A 27616-nucleotide genomic window follows, 5' to 3' on the forward strand; every position below is an offset into this window, starting at 1 on the left:
CCCCTATCCCTGACCGAGTGGTCTCCCGGTCGTCCCGCCCCTATCCCTGGCCGAGTGGTCTCCCGGTCGTCCCGCCCCTATGCCTGGCCGAGTGGTCTCCCGATCGTCCCGCCCCTATCCCTGGTCGAGTGGTCTCCCGATTGTCCCGCCCCTATCCCTGACCGAGTGGTCTCCCGGTCGTCCCGCCCCTATCCCTGACCGAGTGGTCTCCCGATCGTCCCGCCCCTATCCCTGGTCGAGTGATCTCCCGATCGTCCCGCCCCTATCCCTGGCTGAGTGGTCTCCCGGTCGTCCCGCCCCTATCTCTGACCGAGTGGTCTCCCGGTCGTCCCGCCCCTATCCCTGGCCGAGTGGTCTCCCGATCGTCCCGCCCCTATCCCTGGCCAAGTGGTCTCCCGGTCATCCCACCCTTATCCCTGGCCGAGTGGTCTCCCGGTCGTCCCGCCCCTATGTCTGGCCGAGTGGTCTCCCGATCGTCCTGCCCCTATCCCTGGCCGAGTCGTCTCCCGATCGTCCCGCCCCTATCCCTGGCCGAGTGGTCTCCCGGTCGTCCCGCCCCTATCCCTGGCCGAGTGGTCTCCCAGTCGTCCCGCCCCTAACCCTGGCCGAGTGGTCTCCTGATTGTCCCGCCCCGATCCCTGGCCAAGTGGTCTCCCGGTCATCCCACCCTTATCCCTGGCCGAGTGGTCTCCCGATCATCCCGGCCCTAGCCCTGGCCGCGTGGTCTCCCGGTGCGTTATTTTCCCGCACCTATCCCAGGCCGAGTGGCCTCCCAGACCGGCTGGCCCGCTGCCTTCCCGGGCCAAGTTTTCAGATGAAGGTAGGACTTAGTTCTATTTTTTATTTGTTCTTGAATGCTTATTACTTTTTGTGCTTTGTTTAGTGCTTTGCAAGTCTTGGTGCTTTAGGTGCCTTTGTTTCCCTTCCCGCCCCTATCACAGGCTGATTGGCCTCCGATGTACCTAACTGCGCTGATTTCTTAACTCTCCACAAGGGTTTTCTGAAGTGACCACATACGCTGGTCAAAGTTAGTTTGGAGTAACTATTATCTGGCCAAAGTGGCAAAATGGCCAAAACAGGCATACGTGGCTAGTAACGTCCCCTTTTGAGAAAAACTAAACTAACCTAAAACAATCATAACTAACTCACTTACACTGGCAATAATTGAATGTGCAAAATGGGGATTTTTAAGATACGCCAGAAAAATCATGTTATTCCAAAAAAAACGGAGCAACACCTGGCCAAAATTGAGCCCAACGTGTGGAACGGTTGATGAGCAGTGACAGACATTTAAGGAGATATTTCATAACTATCAACAAAAATATATTCCAATGAGAAGGAAAGACTATAAGAGAAGGGATAACAATCTGTGGCTAACTAAGGAAATAAGGGATGGTATCAAATTGAAAACAAGGGCTTACAAAGGCCAAGGGCCAAGATTTGTGGGAGGCCAGAGGTTTGGAAAAGTTTTAAAAGCCACGAAAGAATGACTACAAAAATAATAAAGAAAGGGAAGATAGATTATGAAAGAAAACTAGCATGAAATATAAAAACAGATAGTAAGAGTTTCTACTGGTACATAAAAAGGAAAAGAGTGGCTAAAGTAAATGTTGTTCTCCTGGAGGATGAGACTGGGGAATTAATAATGGGGAACAGGAAAATGGTAGAGACTTTGAACAAATATTTTCTATCAGTCTTCATGGGAGAAGACACTAAAAACATCCCAATAGGGGATAATCAAGGGGCTTTAGGGAGGGAGGAACTTAATACAATCACTATCACTAATTAAATAGTACTCTGCAACATAATGGGACTAAAGATGGACAAGTTCCCTGGACCTGATTGCTTGCATCCTAGGGTCTTAAAAGAAGTGGCTGCAGAGAAAGTGGATGCATTGGTTGTAATCTATCAAAATTCCCTGGATTCTGGGACGGTCCCAGCAGATTGAAAAACCGCAAATGTAACGCCCCTATTTAAAAATGGAGGCAGACAGAAAGCAGGAAACTATAAGCCAGTTAGCCTAACATCTGTCATTGGGAAAATGCTGGAGTCCATTATTAAGTAAGCAGTCACAAGACATTTGGAAAAGCATAATTCAGTCAAGCAGAGTCAATGTGGTTTTATGAAAGGGAAATCATGTTTGACAAATTTGCTGGAGTTCTTTGAGGGTGTAACGAGCAGGGTGGATACGGGGTAACCAGTGGATGTGGTGTATTTGGATTTCCAGAAGGCATTCGATAAGGTGCCACATAAAAGTTTACTGCACAAGATAAAAGTTCACGGGATTGGGGGTAATATATTAGCATGGATAAAGGATTGGCTAATTAACAGAAAACAGAGAGTTGGTCATTTTCCGGTTGGCAAACAGTGACTAATGGGGTGCCGTAGGGATCGGTGCTGGGTCCTCAACTATTTACAATCTATATTAATGACTTGGATGAAGGGACCAAGTAATGTAGCCAAGTTTGCTGATGATACATTATGGGTGGGAGAACAAATTGTGAGGAGGACACAAGAAATCTGCAAAGGGATATAGACAGGCTAAGTGAGTGGGCAAACATTTGGCAGATGGAGTATAAAGCGGGAACATGTGAGATTAGCCACTTTGGCACAAAAAATAGAAAAGCAGTTTATAATTTAAATGAAAAAAAATTACAAAGTGCTGCAGTACAGAGGGACCTGGGGGTCCTTATGCATGAAACTCAAGAAGCTAGTAAGCAGGTACAGCAAGTAATCAGGAAGGCAAATGGAATGTTGGCCTTTATTCAGGGGGGTTGAGTATAAAAGCAATTGGGGTGGTACAGGGGTACTCTGCATTGAAATTTCAATGTGTCATGCAATGAGCTGGTGGGGTGCGAAGTTTTAAGCCCAGTGTTCCCAGTTCATTTAGTTCTAAATCAACATCACTAAAACAGATTATCTGGTTATTATCACTATGTTGTTTGTGGGTGCTTGCTGTGCACAAATTAATTGCTGCGTTTCCTACATTACAACAGTGACTACACTTCAAAAGTACTTTGTTGGCTGTAAAGTGCTTTGGGACATCCTCAGGTCGTGAAAGGCGCTGTATAAATGCAAGTCTTTTCTTTCTTAAATCTCAGCTGTGTCCTCCGAATTCTCCCATCTCCCAATCCTCCCACTCCCTGTAACTCCTGCTACCAGATGCTGACGTGCTTTTCCCAACACTCCACAATACTGCTACTGTTTCTATATAAGCTATGTAAATGACACTATGCATAACTACAACCGGAACCATTCTCTCCACCGTCATCCTCTCTATCCTAGGGTTGAAAAAGATAAGAAACAAAATTAACCCCCTTGTTAAACAAATAATGAAGAATAATCAAGGCCACTGATTACAGTTTTGATGAGAATATGCACATTGTTGTGGGGGGGTTTGAGCCTGAAAATATCACTAATGTTCCCACAATGCACTGTAATAAAAATGCAACCTGTCCTGTTCAATCATTCTACCCTGATAATGCCATGTATGTTACAGAGTGTAAAACAATGTATTCACCTTCTCACCATGAGCACCAAGGGAAAGCCACCATTGTCTAATGGATTGAGGCACTGAGCCAGTTGATCTCAGCTGGCGTGGTTGTAGAGATAGTATGATGGGGCTGAGCACCTGAGGCCATTGTGCCAGTCCAACACTTGTGCTCGAAATTGCTTGTTTGTGCATGTCAAGGGAAGGCTTGACTGGGGTGCGCACAGCCTGCTGACCCTGGCCATAAACATGCCACTCGAGGGCGGTACCTCTGGGACTATATCCTACACGAGCCTGTATTTCGAGGCAGGAAGTGGGGGCGAGGGAGAGCGGGGGAGGAAAGGCAAAGATTGCGGACGTCTGGCAGTGAAAGAGTGAGCTATTTTGCTGCTCAGTGGGGCTCCAACAGCTGTGATTTGATTCGTGGCAGCTTGATTGTTTAAAGCGCTGCCTTAAACGAGAAATGATTCATTGAACTTTTCCCGGGTTCAGACTTAATACGCATAAAGAAATCTTGTAAAGCTCTCACAAATACTACACGCATTAGCAAGAAGGAGAAAACGATTTACAAATCGGCTGAACAGGATGGAAGGAAGAATCGCCTCGGGGCGAAATTAGCTGAGCTTTTTTTTGTTGTTGCCTGTTTTGTCTTGATTTTTTTTTCTTATTTCAGGCTTGTCAGAATGCTTAATTCAGACCTTGCATCTCGCCTGAGTAATGAATTTTAACTGAGGGCTGCGTGACCTGTTGACAAAGCATCAGTCACGCGTTGCTCATTGACAGTCACTCGCAGACACAAGCTCTGGCTTCTCTCCACGGCAGCAGCCAGTAGGCTGCAAGTGCGCATCTGCACCTCTTCCCCCCCCACCCCCATCTGAACCCCTCCCCTCCCCATGCCCTGCTGAGAAGATGGGCTCAATACCTCTCTGTGACAAGTTAGACAGGCTTAGCAAATGGTTCCAGGATAATGCTTACAACAAAAGAGGCAAAATGGTTGCGAAGAGATTCAACAGTCTACAAGCTGCTTTGTTATATTGCGGCTCCCAGACAAAGTGAGGGAACTTTATTATAGCTGGACAGCTTTCAAGGACAGAGACTTTCTAAGAAAAAGATAAAAGAGTTTTTTTTGCCTTCTGCACTGTTCTCTATTGCACACAGTATAAATATATGGGCCAGTCATACTACAAATTCCATGAGAGGCAATTTTTAAACTCGCATTGATGCAGAAACTGCACTATGACTGTGGGGAATGAAATTATCAGTCTAATGCTGGATTTTGGCAAGAGGTGCCAGACCACCTCAAGGAATTCCAACCTCCTAGGTAGATGCAGAGAGGATGCTTCCACTTATGGGGAAATCTAGAACTAGGGGGTATAGTTTCAGAATAAGGGGTCACTCATTTAAAACTGAGATAAGGAGGAATTTCTTCTCTCAGAGGGTTGTAAATCTGTGGAATTCTCTGCCCCAGGGATCTGTGGAGGCTGGGTCATTGAATATATTTGTGGAGATAGACAGATTTTTGAGCGATAAGGGAGTAAAGGGTAATGGGGAGCGGGCAGGGAAGTGGAGCTGACCCCATGATCAGATCAGCCATGATCTTACAGGCTCAAGGGGCCAAATGGCCTACTGCTGCTCCTATTTCTTATGTTCTTATGTTCTCCTCCAATATTACATTTGCATCCTCCGCTCCAGCGACTCTGGTCCACTGTGCATCCTGCACTTTCGTCTGTTCAGCCTTCCTGGCAAAGTCTTCAGACGTGACTGCTGTGTGCCCCAGAATTCTCTTCCTAAAACCTCCTTTGCCTTGCTACTCATTCTGCACCTTCTAAAGCTTTCCGTTTGATAATATCTTTGAATATCCTCCTGAATGCTTCTGATGTCTGCTTGGTGCTAATTGCAACCCCTGCACATTTTTGTGAAGAGCTTGCACATCTCTAACTTCTGCAGTGTCTGCGGTATAACCAGGCCCAGTGGGTTTATGATGACTGAATAAATCAAATTTCCTTTTTATTACTTGGGAGTATAGGATCTCTGATTTTCATTGGTGGCTTCGGGAATCATAATCATAAATGCAAACATTCTGACATGAAAGCTACAAACCTGTGACCAGTGCGAAGCTTTGTTTTCAACTTTTTTATTTTAATATTAGCACAGAGCTGACCAGCCCATCACCAGTGAGTGGAAGTCTGTGCATTTATGTAAGCACAATGATGGAGCTCTGCTTTGCCTCCAGAGTGCAGTGCAAAGCCAGCAATATACCAGAGTGCTGCCGGCCCTGCGATGCTCAGAACAGGTTATCGGTTCCAAACTGGTATCACGCAATAAAACACTGGCCTAAAGTCCTGTTCACTCTCCTTCACATATTTCCCTTCAGTGGCTAACAGGTAAGGGGCCGAAATTCAGGGTCTGTATAAGGCCCGTTTCTGCCATTTTGCGGCGGCCATGCAGCGGAATCGAGTGGCCGCCGTGTTGCAATCCAGTGCCCACCCTGACCCAAATTCAGGTTGGGGATTTTTCGGCCTGTCCCCAATTCCACCCCGCTGCTGATGACCGCCGCAAACGCAACACCAAACGCGCACCGCCACTCTCCCTCACCTGCAGAATACTCCAACACATATTTAGTGGAAAAAAATCATTGTCCCGCCGTGGGGTGCCCCCAACAGCTTTCTCTGTCGGTCCACCTTATCCTGAGCATGTGCGGCCCGACAGCACGGCAGCCCATCAAGGGGAGGGCCCACTGCCACGACCACCAGGTTATTATTGATGGCCGACTTCCCGATCGGACGGCAAAATAGTGCCCCCAGGTTCGGCCTGGGCCGCCAACAGGCAGCCTGGCACCCCTCTTGGGTGCCAGGCCACTGGCCCGGCCGAAACCCTCCCTGGTGGCCCAATGGCCGAAGATTAAAAATGCCCGTGTCTCTCCCCTTTAAGGGAGGGGAGAGAGCATGGTGACGCACACACGCTATGACGTCATCATCGCTCCGCCACTGAGTGACAGCGACGGAGACTCAATCCCGCCCCAACTTCCACCCCTCAACCTGACTTACCACCACACTTCCGCCCCCGCTATGATGACTTCCAGTCCAACGTTAAAAAAATGAATGTGCCGAAAACGGATCGAGAGGCCGCCTCACTGCTCCCAGTGGAAAAAATTCCAAAAACTCCAGCTTTCTGGCAGCCATGAATTTCGGCCCCAAGGTGTCTGTGAGCCATGCAGATCAAGAAAGTCCCTGGTTTAATCTATCTCCAGTCTGTGCTAAGCATGCTGACCTCAGCTGGGATAGCGGCAGTGGTGCCAGGGGCAGATTAACCATGGGGCAGATGGGACTGCAGCCCCAGGCCCTCCAAAGAACATAGGCCTATCAAATAAATGTAGGAAAAAAAAATACCACCCAAATAGGCTGAATAGAATTGATAATAAGAGAGGAAAAACAAGACCGAGGAAAATAGATTCACTTGTTTATACCTATCTACAGAAGTACCTATATACACTAATGCACCTATATACAGAACAGAATATGTACTAGCCTGTTTTATTTCACATGTTATTTGAGAGAAATTTGCATATACCTGTATGTATAGGAATCTGGAATTGCAATGTTACTAGAACCAGAATATATACCTACTTGATGGTCTTGCAGGCCAGGTCCACGCCAATTTCCAGGCTGGGCCGCCACACGCTGCTCTCTCCAATGACCCCGGCTTGCTGATGCTGCAAGACCATTAGCAGGCCATGGCCATTGGAGGGAACAGCGGGCGGCAGCCCGGCCCGGAAATCAGTGCGGTCCCGGCCTGCAAGACCATTAGCAGGCCGGGGCCATTGGAGGGAGCAGCGTGCGGCGGCATACCACTGCAGGGAGCAGCGCGTGCTGCTGCAGGAGGGCGACGGCTACAAAGCCAGCTCGCTGATTGCAGTGCGGGCAGGCATAGCAGGAGGGGCGAAGGAGCGGCAAGAGTCCAAAGAGTGAAGTGACCGGGGCCCAGGAGAGGCGTGGGCCCAGGGGCAGCATGGGCCAGCCCACACTGCGATATGTGTGCGCGCTCGGTCTGTGGAGCAGAGCTGGTCTCCAGTTCGTCTTGGGTAATCCTTGCCACTGGACCAAGACCTAGCTCTGTCAAGCCCGTGTGATGGCTGGTGTGCAACGGCCACCACACGTTAAATTTCCAAGCACAGGCATCTTCCACCGTTCACGATGTAGTTCGGGATCTGGAATATTAGGTCCTTCATTGAAACACCTGTGAACTCATCCCTTTTTGGCATGGAAGCAAGTCATCCTCGCTTCGAGGGATTGCCTATGATGATGATATACCTACTTGATACAGAATATATACTTTTATTGTTGAATATATTGGCCTATGTTTTCATACTCAGAATCAGAATCATATACATAATGTAATGAACATGAACAAACATATCTATCGGCCCATTTGGATCAGTTTGCCCCTGGCCCATCAGGCCATTAATCTGGCCCTGAGTGGTGCCCCTGATTTAAGGAGGATAACAAGAGCTAGAGATCCTGATCACTATGGTGAGTCTTGCTGGAAGCAGGCACAGCATTTTAACATTGATTTGCACCTGCAAGAATGAGAGTGAGTGCCGCAGGCAGAAAGAGTAAGTTGTAAGAATCAATGGGGTAGATTTTCATCTGTACCGCCTGGGTGTCAAGTACTGCGTGGGTTGGCTACTGAGAGGAAAATCGGGCGGGATCGATTGCACAACTGCAATGGAGCCCTCCGAAGCTTCTGTCCATTTAAATTAATTATACGTGGCAGATTCTCCTCTCTGCACTCTGCCCAGGCAACAATTTAGGCAGTGCAGACAAAGTTATGATGGAAAAAGTGGACACAAAAGTGTGACAGAAAGCAAGTGGACAGGAAATGCAAGCAGATGTAAGATTTAAAATTTATTTTGTGTATATATATTTCTAATATTTATGGATAGTCTGATACATACTCTGTAACTTTCTAATGCTAATCTGTTGTATTTCTAAGTATCTAACGAGTGGCGGGGGAATGGATAACACTGATTTATTTATGTAACTATGGCAGATGAGGAAGAAACTGTCTTCGACTAACTTTGTATGCTCAATTTTCCCCAATGCCGTTTTTTGGCGTGTTGCAAGAGTTATGCCCATTTTTTTTTGGCCCAGACTATTCCAAAAAAATAATTAGCAAGTTTCCCCATTCAATTTTTTTAATTTGGCGCCGCGCAGCCTGTCCTTTAGCTTCGGGGAGTGGAGCCTAATGTTTGCGCCAAAAACATGATGTCCCCCGCCCCCCCCCACCCTTCTGCACATGCATGAAAAAAAGGACGTTTTTTGATGCGATTGCTATGGGCGGGCATGCCCAGTACAGCTCCCAGTCTGCATTTGGCTATTTTTACAAAGCCAATTGTGTGTGAGAACTTTAATTCTCATTGGAAAAATCGGAGCTACAATATAAGATGCAACGTGGCTCAAGGACCAAGAATTTCTTACAGGATGAAGTGGAGGCCCTGGTTACTATAATTGAGGCCAGATGGCAGGAGCTGGACATGAGCAGAGGTCACATAAAAGTTTCACCAAAAGAAATGAAGAAACACTGGAACCAACTTGGAGAAGATTACTATGCAATGGTGACCACCCCGAGGTTTGGAGGCCAGTGCAAAAAGAAGTGGCAGGACCTCGGTCAAGTAGTTAGTGTAAGTAATGTTTTAATTTATTCAATGGAATAACAATTGTAAATGTGACCATCTGACATGTCCCACCCAGCAGAAAGACACTCTGTCCAAAAAGTTATATTTTCATCTTTGCAGAGGAAGGTGGCACACAACAAAAGGGAAAGAACTCAGACAGGAGGAGGCCCGGCAAATCTGCACCCACTGACATCCTTAGTAGACAGGGTCGCTGCTTTGATGGGTCCTGCCTGGAAAAAAGCAATGACCACTGCACAAGCTGGGCCCACACTCGAGGGAGAGGGTAAGTCCTGCAAATTTCACAGGCTAGCTTTGCTAAATGTTAAGTACTGCACGGGCTCGCCATGCTTCGGTTCATAGGGATGTCTCCATCAGCTACGCTTTGTTGATGCAATAATGTGCTATCATTCATCGTGGTCCTTCATATGAGCCTGCTGCCTGCGCTGTGTGAGCCTACTCATGCCATCCTGCCCCCTCCTCTGCTGCTAACCATTTGTCTGTTCTGTTATATTTTGCAGAACTTGAGGCCAACCCTGTCGAGGCTGAAGCCAATGCAGAAGAAAATTCAGACACGGACGAACCTGAAGGGGAGAACATCTTCCAATCCCATCTTCCAGACCAAGAGCGTGAGGGGGAGGGGGAGGTGGTGGATGAAGCCCCCATTGTTGTACTCACGCTGGAGGAGGTGCAGGTGCAGCCCATTGAGGTGCCAGGCCGTTTCCTGAGTGCATGGTTTCTCACTGTCCGAGGCTGGGGATTCCTGTGGGGTGCAGTGAGGCATACCCAGGGCCCCACCGTTCAAGGCTGCGGATCCCAGTGGGATGCAGTGAGCCACATCCAGGGTGAGGAGGGGAAGGAGAGCTCGACAGCGCTCTCCTGAGATGCAGGATGTAACAGATGTGGTTCAGATGATGGCAATGTATGCGGAGAGCATTAACCTTACACAATCACTCCTGGACACCATCAGTGGGGTGGGTGATGAGGTATTGGGACTGGTGGAAGAAGTAACAACACTCTCACGAGAAATGAGAACACTGTCCGAGAACATGAGGGAGGGAACGTCACAGGCAGCTGATACAATGTCAGTGCACATGAGGGAGGGAATGTTTCAGGTAGTTAAAACACTATTGGGGAACATGAGGGAGGGAATGTTGGAGGTAGTTGAGACACTGTCAAGGCACACATGAGAGAGGGAATGTCAGAGTTAGCTGCTGCAATAAGAGAACACACACAGACCCTGTGCCCATTGACAGAATTAAATGCCACTCCCACTCCAATCCCCAGACCAGCCTCTGAAGAGGCCCAAGTTGGGCCCTCCACATTAGCGCTAATGTCCCCACTCCTCCCCCCCCCCCCCCATCAAGAAGTACGCACTAACTGAGATGTTCGAAAGAATAAGTTTGGTACCAACCCGAGAAACGCTGCACCACCGTCTGCAGGCAGGGGTGGAGTCACCTAGACCAAGCGCAGTGGGCGGTCTTAGAATAAGGTGGAGGAGAGATGGGTGCAGCCTTTCTTTGCTGCTGTTGTTATTATTATTGTTGTTACTGTTGTAACTGTTCTCAAATTAAAAGTTTTTTGTAAGTTATGTCAATTTATAAGTTTAAAAGTTTGTAAGTGATCTTAAAGTTTTTACGTAATCTTAGAGTTTGTAAGTGATCTTAACTGAAAACTTTAAAGTTTGATACAAGAATATTTTTATTAAAGTTAAGTTAAGTACAAACAGGTGTTTGTTAAACTTTTGAATAAAATATATTTTAATTTATAACTGAATCATTTCCATTATTTGTTCCATTAACACAACACAACATTACAGAACAGGTCCAAACAGTAAACATGGTCCAGGTGGAATAGTTGCCGCTGAGCCTTCAGGCAGCAAAGCATTCACGGATGAACTGCTGGTACAAGCTCGAGCAATCGTTAAAGGGGCACGACGGCCCGCCCTCCTCCGCCGTCATGCTCCGGGTTCAGGTAGTGGCATGGCTTCCTCATCCTCCTCCTCCTCCTTGTCTGCATCTTCCTCATCATCATCAGCCACTCTCATCTCAGGTGGGTCTTCCACTACTAGCTGCTGCTGCCTCATGATGACTAAGTTATGCAGCATGCAGCACACAACAGTGAACTGACCCACAATCTCAGGGGAGTATTGCAAGTCGCCTCCGGAATGGTCCAGGCATCGGAAACGTTGTTTCAAGATGCCAATGGTCCTCTCTATTATGCTGCGCGTCGCAATATGCGACATTTTGTATTCCCGGTCAGCTTCCATCCGGGTTACACGTTGGGGGCGTCATGAGCAAGGTGGCGAGGTCGTATCCTTTATCTCCCAGCAGCTAGCTCTGCCCTGCTGGCTGCTGCTGAAACATGGCAGATATAGCGCTCTTCGACATGATGCAAGGCATGTCGTCACACATGAGCTACACATTAACAGAGTGGAAGCCTTTTCTGTTCCTGTACATCTCAGAATCCTCCAAAGGTGCTCGCAAGGTGATGTGGGTACAATCAATGCAGCCCTGTACCTTTGGGAAGCCAGCAATCCTGGAGAAGCCCACAGCCCTTTCACGCATTGCCTGGGCGGTCATGGGAAACTTTATGTAGTCATTCCTCCGAGCATACAGTGCAGCAGTTAAGAAATAGCGCACACATCCCCAGTTGTGGCCTGGAATAATACAAATGCATAGAATGAAAGTGCAGCTGTAACCTTCACTTCAACTGACAAAGCAGTCCTCCTGACGCTTCTAGGCTGCAGGTCTGCTTTCACCAACTCACAGATCTCGGTTACAACTTCTTTGCGGTAACGCAGCCTTCTCACACAGTCTGCATCACTCAGGTGCAGGTATGAATGCATGTCTCGATATACCCAAGGTGGGTAAGGCCTCCTGCCCATCATCCTACATGCTCTGAGGTTCCTCATGCGATGACGTCGAATCAATCGTCTCCTCCACAGCACCATCATGCAGAAGGCCTACACGTGGTGTGGCATTGTCAGTATTGCCCCCATAATTAAACTGTACCTTTGCAAGAAGCTCAAAACAGCAGGACAAGCTTCTCTGCTCTCTCTTTCCCCAAGATCATCGCCGTAGTATGAACCACACCCTGGTCTGCGTATGTGCAATAGGCTTGCTTAGAACGGGAAGCTAGACATTCAAATGAGGACATTTGGGGCAACGATGTCTAATGCAATTCTTTAATTTTAGATTTTTTTCAAAATACCACCCCGAATGTCTCCTCACCGGGGGCTGGAGGGTTGGCCGGCAGAACCGCTCCCTCGCCCGGACACAGGGGCTCGGCAAACACCTCCTCCCCGGGCTTCTTTTGATGCTGCTGCACAGTGTAAGGATTCTCATCCCTTTAGTTCGGCTTCCATACACCCTTATTCTCCCCCCCCCAGGCTTCTTTTGAAGCCAAGCCCCGAACCCCATGTCTGGGCGAGGGACCGATTCTGCCGGCTGATGTTCCGACCCTTGAGCCCGGTTTGGAGACGTTTGGTGGTGGCGTGGCACTTTGAAAAAAATCCAAAATTAAAGAGCTGCATTAGACTTCCATTATTTGCATTTAAATTTGAAAAAAATTAAGCTTCATGATGCATATTTAATGTGTTCTTGACTCCCTCCAAAACTTTGCCTAAAGACAATGGTGTCTTTCTGCACCGATTTTTTTAATGTATGCTGGTTTGTCTTAAGTGTCCAGAAGTTTTTTTGCGAGTAGTCATAACGCCATCCTAGGAAAAATATAAGTTGGCTAAACTTGCAAAAATGTCAAAAACTGGCGCAGACATCAGGTTACGTCCCCCCATGACTCAAAAAAAAACTAACCTAAAAAAATCATAACTAACTGAGTTACGCTGGCGCACAATCTTTGGGGAAACTTGGATATTTTAATTTAGGCCAAAAAAAGCGGCGCATACCAAAAAAACAGCGCAAATCACTGGGGAAAATTGAGCCTAATAGGTGTGAAGACTTGTTTATACAGTATTAACAGTTTTGTGATTAGTATGCACCCTATGGAGGCGCACTAGACACAAGACTTTTATTTATAATAATGATGGCACTGGTAACTAGAGACTAATTGACTTCTTTTGCTGCGTGCTTGCAAAATATCGTGAACCATAAATCACAGGGTGGATTCTCTTTATGGCCGTTTTTATTTTTTAAAACACGTAAAAATGATCATTATTTTACAACAACAGTTTAGCAAGGAAGGTGGCCAACCCTTCGCATGCATACAAACGTTGGAAATTGCTTTTGATTTTATCAACAAATCGATGCTTAACATACTTGCATCAAATTTCTCTCTCTGCTATTTTAACAGAGGCATTCATTTATTTAGAAAAAAAGGGGTCATGCCTTTGTTACAACGGTGTTAAGTATTTACTAATATTGCCAGCATTAATTTCTTCACTTGTATAATATTACTTGTGTGTAAGTGACTCAGGGGATGAATTCTTGATGCAATAGCCCTACATTTGTTTTTGTTACGCTATTTAATTTATTAACAGAAAGATCATGAAAGAAATACCTGTGTTAGCCATTGAAACTCCGAGTCTGTTGGAAATTTTGTCATCATGATTGTGTGAAGAGCTCTTACTGTGGATACAAATATATACATAAATAGTCATTGGGTTTATGTCAAGTGAGCTGATGACTCAAGTGACCCAAAGAAAGAGGGATTGAGGAAGAAGTAGAGCATTTCACTCTTAAAGGGGCACTGCCTTCATTAAAATATATTTGTCAAACCCTCACTTCATTAGGTTGCAAACACACAACATGCTTGCCTCAAGACTTGTTGAAAATAGTACTCAATTGTTCTGTTCTTTTTTCTTTGAGTTTTTCTTCCTCTCAACTGAAATTTAGAAAACTTGTCAAGCATTTTCATGAGGAGAGTGCGCCTTTAAAATAGAGGCTTGTTTTGATTTGTCCACAAGCCCCTTGTGAGCCTCCTTATGAAACAATATGCCACTTGGGAAAGCTGGTTACAGGCCTATGAACACATTGTCAGTTTGCCCTCAACCCTCCCCCATCCATTATTGAGTCAGTTATTGAGGCTACTGAATGAGTGATCCAGAGGACAGGAGTTCAAATCACACGATGGCAGTGTGAGCATTTGAATTCATTTTTAAAAATCTGGAAATAAAAAAGCTGGAGGGTGAAATTATCCCTTTTTATAGCCCCGTTCGCACCTCCAGGGGGCGCTAACAGGGCGGAGGAAACTTTTCGCCCGGGGTGGGGGGGGCGCTACCACCTCCCGGAAATTGCCTGGGGGTTTACGGAGGCATTGTAACGGCAGTGCCTCGGATGGCTGCGCAACCAGCAAACATCATGGGCGTGCACGGCGACCACTTAACATACCCGGGGGAAATTGTGAGGCTGGCGCGAGCGGATGGCAATGCCGGCAGGCTGACAGCCGCTCTTGGGGAGCTCTTTAAAGGGGAGGGTGCCAGCGTCTCGGGCCGCCATCTTTTGTTGCCTTCTGACTCGGGTTGCCTCTATGATGGCGACCCTAGCGTCGTGCAGCCTGGCACTCCATCATAGGTGCCGGGCTGCAGGCCTGGTCCCACGCTGCCCTGGTGGCCTAGTGGAGGCCATCAGAGGCCTTGCAGAGAGCGTGGCGGCATCCAAATTAAGATATGTGGGGAGGGGGTGGTGTTGAAGCGTGTCAGCGCTATGCGGCGCATCTGCGTAACTCTTCCCTTAGCGCCCTGGTTACCATCCCCAAAGAAAGTGGAGCACGCGAGATTGTGCTCTGCTTCCTTTGAGGGGCTGTAAGGGTAATTCTGTAGTGGAGGAGCGATCTCTGCGCCAGGCGCAGAAAGTCCCGGCCCCAGAAGTTTATCGCCTCCAATCGGGGCGTAGGGCAATTCTTCCCCCCTGGTATTTTTTAAGTGGCCATGAAGGTATCAGACTGACCTAAGAACCAATGTAGTTCAATACTGTCCTTTAGCTAAGGAAACCTGCCGTCCTTGCCCTGTATGGCTTATATGTGACTGCAGTCCAACAACAATGTGGTTGATTCTTAACTACCCTTTGAACATAGAAACATAGAAAATAGGTGCAGGAGCAGGCCATTCGGCCCTTCGAACCTACACCACCATTCGATAAGATCATGGCTGATCATTCACCTTAGTACCCCTTTCCTACTTTCTCTCCATACCCCTTGATCCCTTTAGCCATCAGGACCATATCTAACTCCCTCTTGAATATATCTAGCAAACTGGCATCAACAACTCTCTGCGGTAGAGAATTCCAGAGGTTAACAACTCTCTGAGTGAAGAATCTCGGTCCTAAATGGCTCATCCCTTATCCTTAGACCGTGACCCCTGCTTCTGGGCTTTTCCAACATCGGGAACATTCTTCCTGCCTCTAACCTGTCCCGTCCCGTCAGAATTTGATATGTTTCTATGGATCCCCTCTCATTCTTCTAAACTCCGGTGAATACAGGCCCAGTCGATCCAGTCTCTCCTCAAATGTCAGTCCCGCCATCCCGAGAATCAGTCTGGTGAACCTTTGCTGCACTCCCTCAATAGCAAGAATGTTCTTCCTCAGGTTCGGAGACCAAAACTGAACGCAATATTCCAGGTGAGGCCTCACCAAGGACTGTACAACTGTATTAAGACCTCCCTGCTCGTATACTCAAATCCTCTAGCTATGAAGGCCAACATGCCATTTGCCTTCTTCACCGCCTGCTGTACCTGCATGCCAACTTTCAATGACTGATATACCATGACACCCAGGTCTCATTGCACCTCCCCTTTTCCTAATCTGCCGCCATTCAGATAATATTCTGCCTTCATGTCTTTGCCACCAAAGTGGATGATCTCACATTTATCCACATTATACTGCATCTGCCATGCATTTGCTCACTCACCTAACCTGTCCAAGTCACCCTGCAGCCTCTTAGCATCCTCCTCACAGCTCACACCACCCTCCAGCTTAGTGTCATCTGCAAACTTGAAGATATTACACTCAATTCCTTCATCTAAATCATTGATATATATTGGAAATTGCTGGGGTCCCAGCACTGAGCCCTGCAACACCACACTAGTCACTGCCTGCCATTCTGAGAAGGACCCGTTTATCCCTACTCTCTGCTTCCTGTCTGCCAAACCAGTTCTCTATCCACGTCAATACATTGCCCCCAATACCATGTGCTTTAATTTTGCACACTAATCTCTTGTGTGGAACCTTGTCAAAAGCCTTTTGAAAGTCCGAATGCACCACCTACACTGGTTCTCCCTTGTCCGCTCTACTAGTTATATCCTCAAAAAATTCTAGAAGATTTGTCAAGCATGATTTCCCTTTCAAAATCCATGCTGACTTGGACCGATCCTGTCACTGCTTTCCAAATGCACTGCTATTTCATCTTTAATAATTGATTCCAACATTTTCCTCACTATTGATGTCAGGCTAACCGGTCTATAATTCCTTGTTTTCTCTCTCCCTCCTTTTTTAAAAAGTGGGGTTACATTAGCTACCCTCCAGTCCATAGGAACTGATCCAGAGTCAATCGACTGTTGGAAAATGATCACCAATGCATCCACTATTTCTAGGGCCACTTCCTTAAGTACTCTGGGATGCAGACTATCAGGCCCCGGGGATTTATCGGCCTTCAATCTCATGAATTTCCCTAACACAATTTCCTGACGAATAAGGATTTCCTTCAGTTCCTTCTGCTCGCTTGGTCCCCTAGTATTTCCGGAAGGTTATATGTGTCTTCCTTCATGAAGACAGAACAAAAGTATTTGTTCAATTGGTCTACCATTTCTTTGTTCCCCATTATAAATTCACCTGATTCTGACTGCAAGGGACCTACGTTTGTCTTCACTAATCTTTTTCTCTTCACATAACTATAGAAGCTTTTGCAGTCAGTTTTGATGTCCCCAGCAAGTTTCCTCTCATACTCTATTTTCTCCCTCCTAGTTAAACCCTTTGTCCTCCTCTGCTGCATTCTAAATTTCTCCCAGTCCTCAGGTTTGCTGCTTTTTTTGACCAATTTATATGCCTCTTCCTTGGATTTAACACTATCCCTAATTTCCCTTGTTAGTCACAGTTGAGCCACCTTCCCCGTTTTGTTGTTACTCCAGGCAGGGATGTACAATTGTTGAAGTTCATCCATGTGATCCTTAAATGTTTGCCATTGCCTATCCACCGTCAACCCTTTAAGTATCATTCGCCAGTCTATTCTAGCCAATTCACGTCTCATACCATCGAAGTTACCTTTCCTTAAGTTCAAGACCCTAGTCCTTGAATTAACTGTGTCATTCTCCATCTTAATAAAGAATTCTACCATATTATGGTCACTCTTCCCCAAGGGGCCTTGCAGAACAAGACTGCTAATTAGTCCTTTCTCATTACACATCACCCAGTCTAGGATGGCCAGCCCTCTAGTTGGTTCCTCGACATATTGGTCTAGAAAACCATCCCTAATGCACTCCAGGAAATCCTCTTCCATGGTATTGCTACCAGTTTGGTTAGCCCAATCTATATGTAGATTAAAGTCACCCATGATAACTGCTGTACCTTTATTGCACACATCCCTAATTTCTTGTTTGATGCTGTCCCCAACCTCACTACTACTGTTTGGTGGTCTGTACACAACTCCCACTAATGTTTTCTGTCCTTTGGTATTCCGCAGCTCTACCCATACAGATTCCACATATCCTTACTATTGCGTTAATTTCCTCTTTAATCAGCAATGCTACCCCGCCTCCTTTTCCTTTCGGTCGATCTTTCCGGAATGTTGAATACCCCTGGATGTTGAGTTCCCAGCCTTGGTCACCCTGGAGCCATATCTCCGTAATCCCAATTATATCATATTCATTAATAGCTGCCTGCGCAGTTAATTTGTCCACCTTATAACGAATGCTCCTCGCATTGAGGCACAGAGACTTCAGGCTTGTCTTTTAAACACACCGTCTCTTTAGAATTTTGCTGCAATGTGGCCTTTTTGCTTTTTGCCTTAAGTTTCTCTGCCCCCACTTTTACTTTTCTTCTTTCTATCTTTTGCTTCTACCCCAATTTTACTTCCCTCTGTCTCTCTGCATAGGTTCCCATCCCCCTGCCATATTAGTTTAACCCCTCCCCAACAGCACTAGCAAACACTCCCCCTAGGACATTGGTTCTGGTCCTGCCCAGGTGCAGACCATCCGGTTTGTACTGGTCCCACCTCCCCCAGAACCAGTTCCAATGTCCCAGGAATTTGAATCCCTCCCTCCTGCACCACCCCTCAAACCACGTATTCATCTTAGCTATCCTTCCATTCCTACTCTGACTAGCACGTGGCACTGGTAGCAATCCTGAGATTACTACCTTTGAGGTCCTACTTTTTAATTTAACTCTTAGCTCCCTAAACTCAGCTTGTAGGACCTCATCCCGTTCTTTACCTATATTGTTGGCACCTATATGTACCACGACAGCTGGCTGTTCACCCTCCTCCTTCAGAATGCGCTGCAGCCACTCCGAGACATCCTTGACCCTTGCACCAGGGAGGCAACATACCATCCTGGAGTCTTGTTTGCGTCCGCAGAAGCGCCTATTTATTCCCCTTTCTATAGAAGCCCCTATCATTATAACTCTTCCACTCTTTTTCCTGTCCTCCTGTGCAGCAGAGCAACCCCTGGTGTCATGGGCTTGGCTGCTCCTGCCTTCCCCTAATGAGTCATCTCCCCCAACAATACCCAAGGTGGTGTATCTGTTCTGGAGGGAGATGCCCACAGGGGACCCCTGCACTCCCTTCCTTCCACTGCTCTTCCTGATGGTCACTCATTCCCTATCTGCCTGAGTAACCTTTATCTGCGGTGTGACCAACTCACTAAATGTGCTAGTCACGACATCCTCAGCATCGCGGATGCTCCAGAGTGAATCCATGCGTAGCTCCAGTGCCGCAATGCTGTCTGTCAGGAGCTGCAGCTGGATGCTTTTCCTGCACATAGAGTCGTCAGGGACACTGGAAGCATCCCTGACTTCCCACATAACACAGAAGGAGCATGACATGGGACTGGGCTCCCCTGCCATGACTTAACCCTTAGATTACTTACTTGAAGTGGCTTTGCAAGCCATTCAGTTGTATCAAACCATGGTACATGTCCACTGATTCTAGAGTTAGTGGCAATCTCGAACAAATTATCAGGACTCAATTTACTACAGTTTTCAAGACCTTGAATAGCTGTTGAACATTCTTTTCAGCCGAGTCAAACAAATGCTGGCTCTTCAACCTTTTCCCATAGTTCGGATGCCTTAAACTTTTTATTAGCTTGTATGCTCGTTTCTGCACTGCTTGTGATACAGTGACATGATTTGTGCAGAGTCCTCCGACTGTGACTGTACAGACTCATTATTTAGCTTACATTGGATTGGAGTTTCTCCGGAGCTTCTCTTCTCTCCCAGTTCCGCTGTAATTTGATCAGGTGATTAAGGAAGCCCCTTGGAGAATCGCTCAAACGGCCAGGATTGGGAGAGTTCCTGTGGATCTTTTACCCCATGTAGTTTATACCAGTCAATCTCCCAAGGCATTGTACATGGGAAATAAAGAACAGGGGCGTGAATTTCCACGCAGTGAGATAGAATTTTGAACTTGTTCACTAATGGCTGATCCGAATCAAGTCCAAGTGTCTGTCGGCAAAAAAAATAACTGAAATAATGTGTTTCTCAGCTGCAGAACTCGTTTTTCAAACTCCTCAGGCTCAGAAACCCCTCACATATGTCTGTGTCAGGTAATCCTGGCAGCAGCTATGTCCAATAGATCTCCGTCTAAATTACCCAGAATATATTGCCAGTGTCAAAGCAGGTAACTCAGAGCTGCAACGCCCTTGGCCCTCAAAATAACGTATTTAAATGAGGGTAACTGTGACTCAGCAGGCAGATCGCAGGAAGGGCCAGAAAACGTGAAGTAACTCCAGCCTTTTCATTGAAGAAAACGGATGTAAATGCCTTCTCTCTGGTTTTCCCGGTATAATAAAGTTCCTGTGCCATTTTCTACACCGCAAATATGCCAGAAACTGTATGAAAATTCACCCATGCATGAGAAAGGCATCACCAGGTCAGGCTAATTCCCTGACTGGAGCTGATTACTTGCTTTCAACAAATTCCAGTTCTGCAAACATGACAAGTACCGACAAATTAAACACTTCCTTCAGGACCCCAGCCAGGCTGCAAAAGCTTCAACATCAGATTATGCCACATGAAGCATAGCCTTGTGTGGAGTTTATCCTCACTTCTCGGTTTTCTCTGTCTTGAGGCAACTAATACTTTCTTCTTCTGTGGCTCGGTGTCACATTTTCTGACTTATAATATTACTGTGAAGCGCCTTGGGATGTTTTACTACGTTAAAGGCGCTATATAAGTACAAGTTGTTGTTGTTGTCATAACATTTAGGACGTCCACAATTATGAGTGAGAATTAGACCATGGTGTCTTCCAATCAGCCTGCCAAAAAAAAAAGAGTTCACCCAAGAATCTGGTCACTTGGAAAATGAAACATTATGAGGTAGAAATTCGACCTCATTGCGCCCATTTTACAGGCTTAAAACGGGTGCAATGAGGCTCAGCTTCAGGGACCAAAGTCCTGCCTCCCAAAAGATTCCTGAAAGAAGTCCGAGCCAAAATTGGTTAGGGTGATTTTTCATGCATTACTGACAGCTGCCTAAAATAGTTCAGCTCCGTTGCACATGTAAATGAGGGGATTTAACACCTGTTTTAGGATTCCTCGGTGTAATGTATTTGTTCGTGGGTTCTTTGCTTAAGAATTCATAGCAACACATTGCTATTAAGAACTAGTTGGTCTATTAGCAAAGGTTTAACAATTACACTACACATTACAAGTTCATCCACCAGGCTCACAACCACCTGCCTCATCGTGGATTCCCTGAACCCAACTGGCTGGAGTTTTATCGAATCTTGTGAACATCAGGTGACCGGCTAAACCACTCCCGAGTCAACAGCTCTACAACTATTTTGGTTGTATCTGTATATCAATAAATCTTTAAATCATGTGCCCCCTGATTAAAGGTGGGGGGGGGGGGGCACTAAAACCGACAATTAAACAAATTAGACTTTAAACATTAATCGGTCAAATTAAAATTTGGTTGCCAGGGGTGATGATGCACTCCAGTCCCTCCAGCGACCATCTCTCGCAGAAGGCCGCGAGCGTACAGGTGGACACCTCGTGCTCCATCTCCAGGGACACTCTGGCTCGATGTAACTGCGAAAGAGAGGCAGGCAGTCGGGCTAAACGACTTCCTTGACCGCTCGCTGCCAGGACCGGTTGATGGCAACCTTGGCCATGCCCAGGAGCAGTCCTACAAGGAGACCTTCCGACCTGCCCACTCCCCTCTGCATAGGGTGCCCAAAGATCAGGAGTGTGGGACTGAAGTGCAACCAGACTTTGAGGAGCAGCACCTTCACATAATGGAAGAGGGACTGCAACCTCACACATTCGACATAAATGTGGAACACGGACTCCTCTAGACCACAGAAATCAACAGCTCTACAACTATTTTTGTTGTATCTGTAAACAAGTGCCCCCTGGTTAAAGGGCGAGTCACACTCCAAAAACTTTCAATCAAGTGCCCCCTTGTTTTTTTTTCAGCACCAAAAGCCTCGGCATCTCCCAGGCCTGTACTGACATATAACTACCACGCGCTAACCTGTGAGCATTACGCTCAGAAAATTGGTGTCCCAAGGAGCGGAGCAGGGTCTGGGTCAGACCAGCTTCACCTGACGTCGATGCAGCCTGGAACCTGCCGCTACTGAAAAGGATGCGTTTTTAGAATTTGAAACAAAATTCACGTGGGGGCTAGGAGGAGCAGGATGGCGAGCTGCCCAATTGCAGACCGGCCTCGACCTGTGGAGAGAGAAACAGAGTTAACGTTTCAGGTCGATGATAAGTCGAGGCCGCAACACAAACTGCGCGCCCAAAAGAGGTCGCCAAGGCAGTTCTATCCCTATGTGTTTTATGCTGTTCCTTAAGCTATTTAGAGTTTCTTACTTCATACTGTTTCTGTGAGCTCCCCTACTGTGTTAAGTACAGCACAGTGACAGTAAGGAGTTACAAAACACCGAAGGAAGCTGACAAGAGTTTAGACTCTGGCAAATTAGAGGTTGGAACATCTAATGGAGACCTTAATGCAACAGGAAACTCCTTAACCCACAATATCTTTGAAACACTTGATGAAAAATCACCACCATTCTCTATTGATATAATAGCAATAAACTTAGATTTATATAAGTTCCTAATGCCTTTCACACCCCAAAGTGCTTTACACTGAATCACTTTATAATATGCGCTCATCAAGGCTGCCACACATTGCCAATAAACAGCAAGGAAATTAAAAAGATTGCATTTTTATTGTACCTGTCACATCCTCAGGATGTCTCAAAGCACTCTTACAGCCAATGAAATACTTTCGAGACACAAAAGCAAAATACTTCAGATGCTGGAAATTTGAAATAAAAACAGAAAATGCTTGAAATACTCGGCAGGTCACAATAACATAAACAGAATAATTAGGAGCAGGAGTAGGCCATTAGGCCGCTCAAGCCTGCTCCGCCATTTAATAAAATCATGGCTGATCTGATCATGGGCTCAGCTCCACTTCCCTGCCCGTTCCCCATAACCCTTCACTCCCTTGTCGATCAGAAATCTGTCTATCTCCTCCTTAAATATGTTTAATGACCCAGCCTCCACAGCTCTCTGGGGCAGAGAATTCCACAGATTTATGACTCTGTGAGAGAAGCAATTCCTCCTCATCTCAGTTCTAAATGGGTGACCCCTTATTCTTAAACTATGCCCCCTAGTTTTGGATTCCCCCATGAGTGGAAACATCCTCTCTGCATCTACCTTGTCACGCCCCCTCAGTATCTTAGATGTTTCAATAAGATCACCTCTCATTCTTCTAAACTCCAATGAGTATAGGCCCAACCTACTCATCCGTTCTTCATAAGTCAATCCCTCATCTCCGGAATCAACCTATTGAACCTTCTCTGAACTTCCTCCAATGCAAGTAGATCCTTCCTTAAATCAGGAGACCAAAATTGTATGCAGTACTCTAGCTGTGGCCTCACCAATACCCTGTACAGTTGAAGCAGGATTTCCCTGTTTTTATACTCCATCCCCCTTGCAATAAAGGCCAACATTCCATTTGCCTTTCTGATTACTTGCTGTACCTGCATACTAACTTTGTGTGTTTCATGCACAAGGACCCCCAGGTCCCTCTAAACTGCAGCATTTAGTAGTTTCTCTCCATTTAAATAATAATTAGCTTTTTTATTTTTCCTGCCAAAATTGATAACCTCACACTTATATTCCAGCTGCCACATGTTTTCCCACACAATTAGCCTGTCTATGTTCCTTTGCAGACTTGAAGGTCAGGCAGTATCTGTGGAGAGAGAAACAGAGTTAACGTTTCAGGTCGGGGACCCTTCGGCAGAACTGGAAAAAGTTAGAGATGTAACAGATTTTAAGTAAGTGTAGGGGCAGCGAAAGGGGGAGGGGAGGAAAGAACAAAAACGAAGATCTGTGATAGGGTGAAGGCAGAAGAGATTAAGTGACAAAAGGGATGATGGTGAAAAGCAAAAGGTGATGGTAATGGGACAAATAAGGAACAAAAGATGAGTCAAGGAGGGTGAGAAAGTTAGATCTTTAACCAGCGTACTAAGCTTAAATAAAGGAGACTATGAAGGTATGAGGGCAGAATTGGGTAAAGTGGACTGGGAAAATAGATTAAAGTGTAGAACGGTTGATGAACAGTGGTGTACATTTAAGGAGATATTTCACAACTCTCAAGAAAAATATATTCCAGTGAAGAGGAAAGGGTGTAAGAGAAAAGAAAGCCATCCGTGGCTAACTAAAGAAATAAAGGATGGTAACCAATTAAAAACAAGGGCATACAAAGTGGCCAAAACTAGTGGGAGGACAGAAGACTGGGGAGCTTTTTAAAACCAGCAAAGAATGACTAAAAAAATGATTAAGAAAGGGAAGATAGACTATGAAAGTAAACTAACACAAAATATAAAAACAGATAGCAAGAATTTCTATAGGTATACAAAAAGGAAAAGAATGCTAAAATAAATGTTGGTCCCTTAGAGGACAAAACCGGGGAATTAGTAATGGGGAACATGAAGATGGCAGGAACTCTGAACATTTATTTTGTATCAGTCTTTATGGTAGAGGACACTAACAATATTCCAACAGGCGATAATCATGGGGCTATAGGGGGGAAGGAACATAACACAATCACAATCACTAAGGAGGTGGTACTCAGTAAGATAATGGGACGAAAGGCAGATAAATCCCCTGGACCTGATGGCTTGCATCCTCGGGTCTTAAGAGAAGTAGCGGCAGGGATTGTGGATAATTTACCAAAATTCCCTGGATTCTGGGGAGGTCCCAGCACATTGGAAAACTGCAAATCTAACACCCCTATTTAAAAAAGGAGGCAGAAAAAAAGGAGGAAACTATAGACCAGTTAGCCTAACATCTGTGTTTCGGAAAATGTTGCAGTCCATTATTAAAGAAGCACCCGAGCAGGACATTTGAAAAAGCAAAATTTGGTCAGGCAGAGTCAGCATGGATTTATGAAGCGGAAGTCATGTTTGACAAATTTGCTGGAATTCTTTGAGGATGTAATGTACAGGTTGGATAAAGGGGAACCCGTGAACGTGGTGTATTTGGACTTCCAGAAGGCATTTGACAAGGTGCCACATAAAAGATTACTGCACAAGATAAAAGTTCATGGGGTTGGGGGTAATATATTAGCATGGATAGAGGATTGGCTAACTAACAGAAAACAGAGAGTTGGGATAAATGGTTTGTTATATATGTGGACTTGTATTTACTCTGTACAGCCATCCCTTGGGAGCACAGGTATTTAAGGAAGCTTCACAGGTTGGAGAGGCACTCTGGAGACCTGCAATAAAAGATTAAGGTCACACTTTACTTTGAGCTCACAGTGTTCAGTCTGACTCTTTCTCCATACACAACAACTGGCGACGAGATACAGATAGCAGTGGGCACCCTGGAGAAATTTTCAGTGGGAGATGATTGGGAAACTTTTGTGGAGCTACTCGACCAATACTTCGTGGCCAACGAGCTGGATGGGGAAGAGAACGCTGCCAAACGAAGGACGATCCTCCTCACCGTCTGTGGGACACCAACATATGGTCTCATGAAGAATCTGCTCACTCCAGCGAAACCCATGGAAAAATCGCACGACGATTTGTGCACACTGGTCCAAGAGCATTTGAATCAGAAGGAAAGCGTTCTGATGGCGAGGTATCGGTTCTACACCTACAAAAGGTCTGAAGGCCAGGAAGTGGCGAGTTATGTCGCCGAGCTAAGACACCTTGCAGGACATTGTGAATTTGAAAGCCATTTGGAGCACATGCTCAGAGACTTTTTCGTACTTGGCATTGGCCACGAAACCATACTTCTCAAACTTTTGACTGTAGAGACCCCAACCCTGAGTAAGGCCATAGCGATAGCGCAAGAGTTCATTGCCACCAGTGACAATACGAAGCAAATCTCTCAGCACACAAGTGCTGCTACAAGTACTGTGAGCAAAGTGATGTTGTTTTTGAATCGTAACGTACAGGGGAGCTCACACATACCTGCAGCTGCACGTCCGCAGATGTCTCAGAGTCCACCATCAAGGGTGATGAATGCAAGGCCATTAACACCTTGTTGGCGCCGTGGGGGTGATCATCATTTCCATTCATCCTGATTCAAAGAGTACATTTGCAAGGGCTTGGAACAATGGGACACCTCCAAAGAGTGTGCAGACGAGCTGCAAAGCCTGTTAAAACTGCAAACCACCATGTTGCAGAGGAGGACAGATCCATGGAGGATCACAATGAACCAGAGCCTCAGATAGAGGAGGCAGAGGTACATAGGGTGCACACATTCACCACGAATTGTCCCCGATAATGCTGAATGTTGAACTAAATGGATTCTCGGTGTCAATGGAGCTGGACACGGGTGCAAGTCAGTCCATCATGGGCAAAAAGACTTTTGAAAGGCCTCAAGGCCAATCTTAACTCCAGTTCGCACCGAAACTAAGAACTTACACAAAAGAACTGATTCCTGTAATTGGCAGTGCTACCGTAAAGACCTCGTACGATGGAGCGGTGCACAAGCTACCACTCTGGGTGGTACCGGATGATGGTCCTATACTGCTCGGCAGGAGCTGGCTGGGAAAGATACGCTGGAACTGGGATGACGTCCGAGTGCTATCGCCCGCTGATGACACTTTGTGTGTCCAGGTCTGAAACAAATTTTCTTCACTGTTCAAACCAGGCATTGGGAAATTCCAAGGAGCAAAAGTGCAGATCCACCTAATTCTGGGGGCGCGACCCATTCATCACAATGCGCGAGCAGTACCGTACATGATGAGAGAAAGGGTAGAGATCGAGCTTGACTGGCTGCAAAGAGAGGGCATCATTTCACCGATCGAGTTCAGCGAGTGGGCCAGTCCTATTGTCCCAGCCCTCAAGGGAGACGGCACCGTCAGAATCTGTGGCGATTACAAAGTAACTATCAATCGTTTCTCCTTGCAGGACCAATACCCACGATGAAAGGCCGACGGCCTCTTTGCAACGCTGGCGGGAGGAAAGACGTTCACGAAGCTGGAACTGACTTCAGCCTACATGGCGCAGGAACTGGAGAAATCATCGAAGGCCCTCACCTGCATCAACACGCACAAAGGTCTTTTTGTTTATAACAGATGCCCATTTGGAATCCGCTCAGCGGCGGCGATATTCGAGAGAAACATGGAAAGCTTACTGAAGTCGGTCCCGCACACCATGGTCTTCCAGGACGAAATCTTGGTCACAGGTCGGAACACAATCGAGCACCTGCAAAACCTGGAGGCGGTTCTTAGTTGACTCAACTGCATGGGGCCCAGGTTAAAACGCTCAAAGTGCGTTTTTCTGGCACCTGAAGTGGAGTTCTTGGGAAGGAGGATTGCGGCGGACGGCATCAGGCCCACCAACGCGAAGATGGAGGCAATCGAGAACGCACCGAGGCCAGAGAACATGACGGAGCTGCGGTTGTTTCTGGGACTCTTGAACTACTTTGGTAACTTCTTACCGGGTCTCAGCACACTGTTAGAACCACTGCATGTCTTACCACGAAAAGGGGGCAAATGGGTTTGGGGCAAAAGCCAAGAAAATGCCTTTGTAAAAGCGAGAAAATTATTATGCTCAAACAAATTGCTTGTGTTGTATGATCCATGTAAGCGTTTGGTATTAGCATGTGATGCGTCGTCATATGGCATCGGGTGTGTATTGCAACAAGCTAATGATTTCGGGAAACTGCAACCGGTTGCTTATGCATCCAGGATTCTTTCTAAGGAGAGAGAGCCTACAACATGATTGAAAAAGAAGCATTAGCGTGTGTCTATGGGGTAAAGAAAATGCATCAATACCTGTTTGGACTAAAATTTGAATTCGAAACTGACCATAAGCC

The 27616-nt window shown here is 46.3% G+C and overlaps 1 long non-coding RNA gene across 1 annotated transcript in view; it reads right to left on the reverse strand.

The window, feature by feature from the left end:
* The window catches only part of LOC139230178 (uncharacterized), a 51047-nt gene extending 31495 nt beyond the window's left edge, over positions 1-19552 (reverse strand). The window contains exons 1-2 of the long non-coding RNA XR_011587896.1: positions 19504-19552; positions 13680-13747 (exon numbers count right to left, since the gene is read on the reverse strand). This is a non-coding gene — a long non-coding RNA (uncharacterized lncRNA). The remainder of the gene's footprint in view (positions 1-13679; positions 13748-19503) is intronic.
* Positions 19553-27616: the final 8064 nt, after the last annotated feature.

This window comes from Pristiophorus japonicus, chromosome 2 (genome assembly GCF_044704955.1).
Source record: "Pristiophorus japonicus isolate sPriJap1 chromosome 2, sPriJap1.hap1, whole genome shotgun sequence".
In the NCBI taxonomy this organism is placed as follows: Eukaryota; Metazoa; Chordata; class Chondrichthyes; family Pristiophoridae; genus Pristiophorus; species Pristiophorus japonicus.